Source organism: Amblyomma maculatum, chromosome 2 (genome assembly GCF_055883805.1).
Source record: "Amblyomma maculatum isolate TAMU_Amacu chromosome 2, ASM5588380v1, whole genome shotgun sequence".
Classification (NCBI taxonomy): Eukaryota; Metazoa; Arthropoda; class Arachnida; order Ixodida; family Ixodidae; genus Amblyomma; species Amblyomma maculatum.
The window spans coordinates 148811314-148823817 of NC_139345.1; positions in this window are offsets into that span (position 1 = coordinate 148811314).

Here is a 12504-nt window from a genome sequence, read left to right on the forward strand (position 1 = left end):
CATCGCATTTTCATCATCTTTCTTTGAGTTGACTTCAAGTTTTATCTATGTCTCCTTTACATATACTGACCCATCGATATGTTGCATGCGAGGCGTGCGCTTCCATTGCCACAGCTATCGGAGCATCATAAGCGATTAGCCGCTAGTTGTGGCATGGATATGAACGAGTGTCATTTGTCATTAACGCCTGATTCTACAATATTTCAGCGCAACAGAAAACTTCTGAAGATGGGAGATGAAAGTGATAATTCCTTCCTTGTTAGTGTAGGTATTAATTAGAGTAAAATACTTTCCGATTTAAAGACTTTCTGCGGCAGGCAATTAACGTCGATGAGGCTCTTGAGCGCACGCACAATCACATATATGTACGCACATCCACATAATTCACACATGCAGATAAGAGCCGAAGGTTGTATGTGCGACGTTCGCGTATAACTTTCCTTATGCAACATATAGCTCCATTTGAAAGGAGTAGTTTTATATTGTAGTGCGTTTTGCACAGTGTTGCTAAGCATCCAACCACGTCATTAAAAAAAAAACGAAGTTGTTCTATGATCGCTGTTGCTATGATATCACCTGCTGCGGAATGGAATTCATTTGCGCTTTGTCGATAGCGCATTTTTATTCAGAACCGATGTGAAGGCACCTCTGTAAATTAAAGTGGTGCTTCTTTTTATGTATGCATCTATAGGAAAATATTTCAAAGCGTTGCTTTCTGAAATAATCTGAAAATTTATTTTTCGGCATAATGTTCCCCTCAGAAATGCTTCTGTAGCAGCAGGAGCACAATAATAGGGAACACGTAGTGAAATAATCATTACCAGTGCAACGTAAAATAATCGCCACGACTAGCAAACTTCAATTTAACGTGTACACTAGAGCGGCGCATTCAAAGTTGATATCATACAGTTATTACAGATCTTACATGCGAAACTGCGCATGTCGTGAATTTTACCAAGGCAATGTCCTCCATACACAGTCTGGCCGCGCAGTCGGATTCTTATCCCATCCCCTTCTTTTTCTATCCCCATCTAGCCCGGCTGGTTCTGTGCTTCTCTCCAAAGGAAACGAACAACGTCGACCGCATCGCCCAGGCCGTCGACAGGCTCGGCTTGAATTTTTCGGCTGCATAAAGTTCTTTGCTATATATAGGAATGACAGAGAATGGTAGCGACAAATCAAATGCTTCCGATTCCGGACAAAACATGTTTTTTTTCTTTTTCTCCATCAAATTCAGGAGTGGCAAAGCGATATGGCTGTTCCATGCACCGTCCTGTGCAGATGTAAAAGTTTTGGACAGATACATAGTTTTCTTTTTTTTCATGACAAAATAATTATACCTGTAATAGTGAGACATTTTTTTGCATCTTTTACTTTCAGATAAGATCTCGCTATTATAAAAGCAATAAATATTATGCACTGCACATTATTAGGGCCCTCTGTGATCATGACAAGATCATATGAAAATATTTTGCTTCAGCATGTTATACATGATACCAGCCGTGCCCTACCGCTGCTCCATTCTACATGAAGTTATGTGTTTGAGCAGTTTAAAATTAGCATGATTTCTCGACATTAGATTATACATTGAGGTTTAACTATCCAGTTGAATTAACTGAGTATTGGCGCATTCAGGATTGTCACATTTTGTTACGCCAAATTTATACGCCAAACTGGAGAACCCAGGACGGGGAGGGCGCAGTGCTGATTTCCGCGCCTTCCTCCATGCGCTCGGGACATGCACGGCCAATATCAAGCAGGCAATAGCCGTTGTACTGATGTACTTCCCTGGGGCACACAGAGAGCAACATACACGGGAGTGCCTGTGTTTTCACTATACATCGAAATGCGGCAAGCACGAGAGTGGTCAAATTCACAACCTCGTGTGAGCCCCCTAATTCCGTCTGTTTCAGCTATATGCACACATACGCAAGCAAATTGGCAGGAAAATCACCAGGCCTTATTTCAGCACTATCGTATTTTCATCGTCTTCGCTATCACTTAAGTCAGTTTTATGCACATATTCATCTTATAACCCTGCCTCGATGATGGTACCGGAAGTAACTTTTGAATGGTGTGCCAAATCCAAGGTGTCTGTCGCTTCTCGGAGGTTCTTAAATAATGCTGCAAACTCGGTCACCTCTACTATGTTTTTCTATCTTATATAAATGTCTAAGGAGTAGAAAATTCTGGGCGTGTCACAAAATCGACATGCATACCTGATTCGTAAGTTTCGATGCCATATGCAGCATTAGCCACGCCGTTCGAGTCGTATCCAACGGTAGCGTGGCACCGAAGGACGCAATTTGCACTAATAATCCTGCGAGTTTCGCCCATCCATATGGACCCCGAACTCTGAAACACTAGCCTATGTTTCAGCGGTGCATTCATGTTAAGTTTAATTAAATGAAGGAGTTCGATGTTTGCACTCTTTATTTGCCGCTCAGTGCAGTAGACCTTGAACTTCTGCAGTCTATTTTTTTTTCTTTTTCTTTTTACGAAAATAAGTGGGGAAGACGTAGGATGAGTTCCTTTGGAGATGTTTTAGACTCCCGTCTGGCGAAGAACATTATAATGTTGGTCGAAGAGTGCTTGCTAGGGTTCTTGGGATCGTTAGAAAACATTCAGATGCAAGGTCATCATCGTCAATAATACATGCTCAAATTATTGCTTATAAATTGCCGGAACATTGCCGATAAACTGATTCTGTTCAAAATGGCCCAGCGTTCTCCTACCACTTGCACATGTCGAGCCCGCGTTTTCCTTGCACTAATACTGGTGCACGTCACCGGAGCACTATATAACAGTAACTCAGCTGGGCCAGCTGTTAATGAAGGCTGGTTCACCAAGATTGTTTTCTTTACGTGGTATATCGAAACCGTCTTGCTGTAGGCTATGTATACCTCCTTAAGGAAGCACGCCTTCGCGCCTATACTTGGTGAAATCAGGCGGTTCTTCTTTCGTTACGACGATTTTTCCTTGCAAACCATCCACAGTGTATATAAGCACTCAGTGTGGATAATTTTCGTGATCACAACCTGAAGAACACCTTCAGAGCACCTAATTTTTCACCTCTGCCAATGTGCACGTCAGCCTACAGGCATCTTGCGGCGTAATTTGAAAACAGAAATTGAGCAACAGATTTCCACAATTTTCGACGCAAATGTTTGAAGAATGTGCGGAAACTGATTGAGTTAAGTAGCATTTACTAGTAAAAAAAGAAAAAACTCTTCCACTTCATCTGAACTTCACCGACGAAAGGGATTGAACATGCACCGATTCATGACCAATCTCATATGGTCGGGTAAACCAGGCTGCCTATGTCTCCGGACTACTTGAGGTTAGAAAATACACCTGCTCGAACACTGCGCTTTCATATGGTTCGCGTGCGCAGGCCTATATAGGCAAGGATAATCCAAGCTTATAATTGCAGCGTCTGCTCTCCGACATTCGTGTAGTTTGAATCGTGAACGGTACTTGGCTGGCACGGAGCCCCTCGAGGCTTCCTTACTTTCGTCTGTTAAGGATTGGCGTGATAGTTCATGACACTGCAGCGTTGTTCGAAGGCATGTTCTGCTTTTAAGGCTTCGGAGAGCACCTTAAGAAATGCTGCATTTCCCATAAACTTGCTTCAGCACTTGAAATAACGCTGTTCTGCGCTTTTTGCGAGTAGCGCGCACGTTGAGTTGTGTAGCTTGACTTCGATAAATTCGCATTATATATATAGACGACTGCCTATCAGCCAGCTGCAGGGTTTTGCTGATGTGTCTGCTCGCACAAGACATATGACTCCTTCGAATGTAGGCAACCTGATGCGTGGGCTTATGAAACGTCATTATGATCAATCGGAAGGGTCGGAGCTTCGTAGCTGTGCTTTACACATCCCTTTACTCCATGTGGGGTTATGAATAAGTATAAAAAAATATATAGAAATGCGGAAACTCTCCTCCTCAGAAGGGCGAAGACTGCTTCTGAGAGTGGAGGGCTGTTCGAATGCTTTCTGAAGGCTGCCCGGCATGACAGCGCAAATATTATACGCAAACTAAAGAGTACCATCTTCTCCAGCCTTTATGTTAGTGTATATTGTGAACAGGTGAAAAAAAAAATCAATACACGTATCTCGCTCTAGCTCGATATATTACAGAAAGCCCATGCTGCATATAGAGAGACTACTCCACATGTTCTGCTGAACCGAAGCCAAAAATAAATAAAAATGATATCACAGCTCCGGAAACGCCACCAACGCTCAGCCTAATTCACGCCTCTTACGATTCTTATTTTGCGGCGTCGAAATATATATAGACACAAATTCCTGCCAAAATATATCGCGCATAATTAAACGCGCACTCGAACGCAGGAAAAACAGTGCCTCCGCGGCTCGTTCTTTACCCAACACCGTCCTCACGTTCAAGATGGTACGTAATCCTTCGGTCTCTATGCACACATCACTGCTCGAGGCTTCGACTTCGGACAGCACAGCTTCGTATCCGTGTCCAGCCCTCTTGGACTGAACGAACGCTCCGCACCCAGCGTTGAACAGAGAGGTTGATAGGCTCCAGCATCACAATTGAAGAACTCCTTGTCCAGGACACCGCACTCCTTTCGTCCCAACGAAGTATCCTTGGCAGGGTCTGCGATCACGAGCACATTCGAGGTTTGTCGGCGGACCGAAGAGACTGCGCTACCGACCGAGAGCCTGCGCTCTGGCGCGCATTCTGAAGCGCGGACTGCGGCGGTGGCGGCGGATTGTGGCGCCCTTTTGTAGAGCCCTGGCCATTCAGGCAGGTACACAAAGGCCAGGAACTCTAGGCAGTACGAAGAAGGGGGGGGGGGGGGGGGGGAGGCTTCCCTCCTGCATGGCGACATTCATTCGGCCACCACAAAAGGCAGCCGCCCGCCGCTCTCGCCAGTCGCGGCGAGCGGCAAAAAGCCGTCGCCGTCCACCTTCCCCTGCTGTGAAGAAAAAATAAGAGAAGAGACCATGAGCTGGTGGCGGCGGAAGCATGCCGCTCCTTGTGCAGCCCAAGCCCGGGCAGGAGGACCATCGCATGCTGCGGCCCGGGGGCTCCTCTGAGGCGGCCCTCGCCCCTTGTCCCGGCAGCCTACGTCCGCGGCTTTCTATTCTACTTCGGCTTCAATGCGGTCCATACAGGGGCGTATACGTACGACCGGCGAGGCGGCACAAAACGCCATTTCCTTTGAATCAAAACTATTCACGGCGCCAAAATGCTCGGCGTGGTCACGTTCCCGTACAGCGTATATTTGTGAGAAGCGACCTCCTCCTCCCGCTATTCCTTTGACCGGGGCTCCATTTTTGTGTCCCCGCAAGAGGCGAAAGTGCCAATGCATGACACAACACGGATAGAGCATAAGTAGTCCTACCCTTTCCCCCAGTCGCTTTTCTTCTCCTTTCAGTCAGCTTTTCAATGACGCATTTGGCTTCGTGAAGAGGCGCGCTTCTCTGAAAAGTGACTAATTTGCGTGTCATGCTTTTTCCAAGTACCTCTATGCGGCCAAAGAAGGCTGCTTGAAAGGCAGCTGAACAGAATTCTGAGTGCGCGCGTGGCGTTCGAATGGGGCTCACGGACAAAGGTTGGAATGAAACTGTATAATATGGGCGTATATACCGGGTGCATAAGTAGACCCAAGTACGCGGCATGAGGAGCCGGTCTTCGCAAAAGCAGCTGCAGGCAATGCGCACTCTTATATCGGATCAGGGCAAATGAGAATGGCTGAAAAAGAACAGATCTGCTGGTCTTGCACAGTGCCTAATGACCTACGGGTTTTACCTGACGTATAATTGGCGATGGAAAAATACACGAAAAAGTAAAAGAAAGACACTCGATCTTTACTCGGCGACAAGGATGCCTGCGTGCAATAGAAATCGTATTTTCACACAAACTAACCCATGAACACAGCTGCATTCATTTTTCGAGTAACAAACCTTGACTGAAAAAGAAATAAATGTACAGCCCTATGGCATGCACATGCGTAAGTTCAACATGTAACATTCGCTCATGGGGTACGGTGATGCCTCTTCATAATTCCAATCAAGAATAATTTCGGAAATATGACATTTCATTAGAGATTTAACTGAAGCGCACGCCGACTCTATGCGATCTCCCTTGTTCAAATGTCAACCACGTTACGGCTGGCAGTTATGATTCTCTAATTGGCAACTGTTGTTATATTACCAAGGTCCACATTGAAGGGGTTGTTGATATTACGCCGTGCGGAAGTAAGTCATGGAGACCTTGTGCACATATATTGCTCGAAGGCGGCATGCATGACATCTCTTCAAGCGGTAACATTGTTCTCGCTTGATCCTTTCAAGCCACGAAGCATATATTCGAAGAAAGAAAATTTCATTCAACAATAACTCTAGTGTGCACCGCAGCCGTGGCCGAGTGGTTTGGGCGTCCGTCTCGACTGCGGGAGGTGGCTGGTTCGAGACCCACCACCGGGCTCCCACTGGTAGAAATGGGTACAAGCGGAACCCCGGCCTTGGCACCCAGCTTTCTCAGGGGGTGAGCTTGGAAGAAGCTCCGTTAACCCCGCTGTGTCCTCCGGGACGAAATCAGTTTCGAACACATCAACCTGTAAAGAGGGTTCGAGATTTAGTTTGACCATCGTTTGGAACCTGCAGAGTTCGACGATGAGTTGCGTGACCCCATGAAAGGGTGTTGGAACTTTAGAGAAGTTCAGTGGTGAGTTTGACCCCAGGCTGAGGGCAGCTCGACCCCGCGAGAGGGGAGCAGACTTGAGATTTTGAGCAGTCGTCGAGTTGACAGGCCGTTTAGTTCCGAGCAGTGTCTAGTAAGCAAAGTAAAAAACAAAAAGGGGTACATAATGGGCTTTTGCCGCGCGAGGCAGACTTATTATTGTCCGATGGCGGAACGGATTCCTGACCCATCGACGCAACTATTTGGGACCTATGACCCCTTTCCCAAGAATTTCACCCTGAAGAGCCGAGTACCATTCCTGTGGAAAGCTTGTACCCATTAAAAACCGGTGGGTACCCGGCGGCACAAGGGGATCGAACCTGGTAACTCCCGAAAACGAGGCGGATGCTCTGTCATAAGGATATGCTTCGGTCAAGGAGAGTTACAAAAAAAAAAAAGAAAGAAAAAAGCAAAAGCATCATTCTTTGCGAATACCTTTCCCTCTCTTCTTTTGAGCAATCCCTCTAAATTCTGGTCCGTAATCAATCCGCCCAAGAGCCACAACATATCGCTTGTTGACGGTACTGGTTGAGTCATCCCCAACAATCGTTGCTGTATAGTATTGAATGATACCTTTACTGAGTCTTTCTCGGATGCCACTACTGCTTTGGTGCCCGTACTATGCCCTCGCTCATTCTTCCAGATGGATCATATCGTTATAGATTCAGCAGTTGTCATGAAGTTGATACAAGGTTCGAAAATTTCGCCCTGCTGTGGTGTTGATGAGATTAATTCGAATTTTTTTGAAAAAAAAAAAAGTCTGAAGGATATTCATCGATCATTTTGGCAAACCTTTTTACGCAGTCTTTGCAAAGCAACGCGCTATCACAAGAGTGAAAGGTGGGCAAGGTGGTACCGCTTTTCAAGTCAGGTAACACTCATTCTCCCCTTAACTATAGACCAATAACGTTAACTATAGTACTCCTTGCAAATTATTAGAGCGCATAATATATTCCAATCTCGTATCCTTCCTCGAATCAAATTCATATTTTAGACCCGCCCAGCATGGCTTTCCAAACACTACTCACGTGAAACACAGCTATTAACTCTTCCTAACAGTATAGCTTCTTCCCTTGACCATGGTTTAACAGCAGATTGCATATTCTTCGATTTCGCAAAAGCCTTCGATAAAGTCCCTCATAAGTTACTCTTTCTAAAGTTACGCACTTTGAACATTGATCCCAGCATTATAAAATGGATTGAGTGTTTCTTCATTAACCGTTCTCAATTTGCAATAGCTAATAACTTTGTATTATCTACTGCTCCTGCAAAATCTGGTATTCCACAAAGCTCCGTTTTAGCTCCTTTATTATTCCTAATGTGTATTAATGACCTTCCTGAATGTGTTTCCTCATTCATTATGCTTTACGCCAATGACTGCATTCCTATCGTGTAATAACTAACCATCATGATAACTTGCTCCTGCAGTCCGTTCTTGACGCAATCACTAGTTGGTATAACAGTGGGCTTATGACCCTAAATGCTAGTAAAGGTAAAATTATGACAATCTCTCGTAGAACTAACACGTCTCTACCCTTCGGCTCCACAATTAACGAAGTATCCCTTGAAAGTGTTATATGCTATAAATATCTTGGAGTCCACATAACAAATAACTTCTTATGGCATGTTCATTTAAAATATATTACTAACAATGCCAGTCGGACGTTGGGTTCAATAGCCCGATAGGTGACTATAAGCAGTAAAGTTAATCATTGCATATCTGAAACATACATGGCAAAATTACTTTTGAAAAGGAATTAAATTACATTACTAATTACTTTACTGAAAAATCGCAGAAAAGTAATTAAATTACATTACTCATTACTGCTCCCAAAAAGTAATGAAATTACATTACAAATATTTTACTGAGTAATTCAATTACTTTTAAATTACCTTCTAGTTTCCGTCCATGCAAAAACTATGTAAAGCTAGTAAACAAAACAGCAACTTGTTCTCCAGACGCGAAGCACGCACATTATTTCGTTTTCCCGCCAAATTCCATCCAAGAGAGCTAGTCCTTTCCTGTTTCCTACAGCACTTGCCCTTACCAAAAAAAGACAAGAGCCAAAAAAAAAAAAAAAAAAAAAAGAAGCAGAAGCATGATCGAAGGATCGTGAAATGACCGGCCAACCCAGCGTCTTGCTTGCCTGGAGCTGTCTCTACCATTTGAAGGCTCGAAGAAGCTAGGTTATTATTTGCTTCCGCAGTCCCAAGAATCGACGTCGACACCTTATGCTCACTGCTCAGTAATGCTCAAGCCACGGTGGCTCACGCCATGGACCCTTCCGCCTATCTCCCCCAACCCCAATTCTCCCTCGCCCCGTGGCGGCGAGTGTAACCAAGTGCTACTGTGCCCTAGCCGACGCTACAGGGAACGCCACTGCACCGAGCTCCCAACTAGTTTTCAACTCCGGCCTTCTTGCACCATCTGGCCCTTCGGCATTCTCTTAGCGCCTTGTATCCTGCTGCGTGGAGAATGGTGGCGATGGGATAGCCGCACTGTGAACCTGCTACACAGGAGGTCTCAGACGCACTGTTCGGCTCAATTCTGTCTCCTTTTGCCGATCCGTTAAGCTGGCTTCGGCTTCCCGCATGTCGTTCCTGCTTACGCGAAACTCTACGGTGTTGTCTATTGTAGGAGTAGTGGCGCACTTAATTAAAAGTAATTTCGTAAAGCATTAATTACTTTTGCTGCGAAATTACTACCAAAAAGTAATTCATTACATTACTATATTACTGAACTGAAAAAGTAATTCATTACATTACAAATTACTGAAAGAAGTAATTAAATTACAGTAATATCGTTACTGTAATACAATTACTGCCATGTCTGATCTGAAACAACCAGAGGTCAAATGTTTCCTTTCAGAAAATAAAAAATGAATATTAGCAGCAGGTGTGGAGCATATGACATGACATACAGAAGGTTGCCTGGAGAGCTCACCTAAATAAAGTCGGCAAAATATGCAGGCGTCTGTAAAAAAAAAAGGAAATATCTTTTATAGACCTTTCCAAAAAGAGGTAAAAGGGTATGGCCACATGCACAGTGGGCTATGCTCACAGAATAGGAAAAAGCTGATGATTTAGCTCCCCTGTGCTCTCCCACAGCCAAAACATTGTTTGCTCAGTTAAGTTGTGAAAATGTGTATTTGTGGTTAATCCCCTGATTGCACAGTGCATTCTCGTGATAGTGGATTGTAATGACGTAATGCAAATCAGTAGATTCCATAAATTGGAGGGCTTTCTTCTGAAAGCATTTGATTCTTTTCTGTGGAATTATATCCATATATATGCACCAAGCCAGGTTCAGAACAGCCCGTGTTCTTTCCTTTATATCATTATTTGATTACACGAGTGCCCTGCAATGCAATGCGAGCGGTTCTTCATTTGCTATAGACCAGGCAAGTGCACCCAGCTTTGTTCTGTGTGGAAGTTTGTCTTGAGATGAAAGCAAAAATATTGACTTGCCACTTTATTGGTTCTTATTGCAGGTACGGCATTACGAATGAGAAGCCGGCTATGCAGCGATACAATGCTATGATGAAAGCTAGGGGCCATGATGTCAGGGGCCTTTCGAAGCGGGTTGGTTATGGACCCCTCGTGTCCATGGTTGGGAGCTTCACCGGACAGACTAGTGTTTGACCCATGTAAAACTCCTTCACATGGCCTGCTTGAGGTAAAGTGCCCATACAGTTTGAAGGGAAAACCTCCCGACAATATGGGAGATGGGCACTGCCTCAAGAAGGCCAGCATGGGTCTGTTTAGACTGGACCGCAACAATGACTACTATTATCAGGTCCTTGGCCAGATGGCTTTGTCTGGTCTGTCCTGGATCAATTTTGTTCTTTTCTTTTCCGATAGTTCGTAATCATCGACGCCATCAAGTTTTCTGCTCAAGATTGGGCTGTCGCAATACGAAAACTTGAGTTCTTGTTTTCTGTGCTCTTGTCATACATGGCTGCTAAAGTTCCTTAATGCATATAATGCCTCTAAAATAAAGACTATGCTCATAATATTGTTATGAAACGAACGAAGAAGCGACCAGTAGCCTGGACGTGCTCATGCTAGGCCCACAGCCATTAAAATCATTTCATCTGTCGTTATGTCACCCTATTCATTGCTTTGCAACCCTGTATCATTATCGTTGAAGAAATGTCGGCACCAAATTTTTGTATTTTTTCTCTCCTATCTATTGCAGCATTAAAGCAAGGCTGCCTCAAGAGCCAGAAAGACTTGACTAGTATTACATGATCTACTAGTGTGGTACCAACCGGTAAGAAAATATGGCACCTCAAGTTCGGTGTATGTACTCCTTAGAGGCATCTCTTATGCAGCAGGGAATATAAGCTTTTGTTGTGTAAATGAGATGACAAGCATATCACCATGCTAAATAACACCCAATACAACCAGCAGATATTTTATAGAAATCAAAAGGTTAAGTCAGTCAAAAGCTAGACCTGCTGCGCTAGCTTCTACATACACAGCAGCGTCTGTGATAATTTCGATTTAGCCTTTCATCAGCACTTACCTTTTTCACCAGCATTTAAGTATTTGAGGCGTTCTCTCTACGGCTGGTTAGTCATATATTGCATGAAGTTTAGATGAAAAAAAAAAAAACGGCATAGTTGCAGCATATAAGATGCCTCCCATTTTGGTAGAATCAGTTATCTTGATATCAGATTTATTATAGGGGTTTCATTTATTCTGCAGATCTGAAGTGCTTTGTTAGCACAGTTATCTTAAAAGAGAGGTTAGTAATGTGTAAGAAAACAAGTTGTCCAGAAAAAGACCCTTGCAACACCCCTTATAACACACACCTGCTACATAATATTTCGTCGTGTTGAAGCATGATTCTGAGATCACTCCTTAAGGTGGGTGGATTCATTTTAAGTTACTTGCCGTTACTGCAAAACAAATGGGAATCACTAAGAAATAAATTTATGCCATATCCCTGCAAAATAGCTCTCCTGTTAGTTGAGTAAATGTCCAGCAACCATTTTGGAGTGTCCAAGTCACTGCCGACATTGTTTCTCTTTGTGGCAGTTATGACTACAGCCTTCATATGCCTGTTTATACAACCTTATTCTTCCGTTTGTTGCAGCTTATTGTTGCACTGATATATTGTAAAGCGGCTAATATGCCAATATGAATTTTTCGTACGAGACTTCTTCAGTGCACTCCCCTGGTAACCAAGCATCAAGGAAGGAAGACCCTTCAGAACTTGCTGTTTTACCTGAGTGACTAACGACTGTTTTACGAATGACTAGCGAAGAGCGACGCTGTCGCACCTTTTTGCCCATGTCGCGGTATAGGTTCCGCATTCACCAAAAATGTTGCCGTAGCCCGGAAATGTACACGCCACTCATGCTTCGTTTCAGGCTTCCTGGAAATGCCGGTGCGGTAGCCATCTGTGTAATATCACTCGCTGTGTGGCTGTTCACATGCATATATGGTTCTCTTAAGATCAAAGTAACATGTTACTGGAGTGTATGCTAACCTGCAGTGCGCAGGCACTGACCCAACGAAATTAAAACAGTGGCTTATTGGGCGAGTTGGTTGAACATTGTTTTAAAGCAGCGCTACAACACGGACAGATAGAAAATCTGTTTATCTCTTTCTATCTGTCCCTATTCTAGCGCCGCTAAAAAAAAAAAAAAGAAAAGAAAACACCGCTGCTGCTACACTTCGGGGCTATTCGCCGTCGTTTGCAGCGCGTTCGTAACGGAGAGAAATACGGCGCTGCCCGCCATGTCGCATCGCCGTGCTCATATTTTGGCGCGTA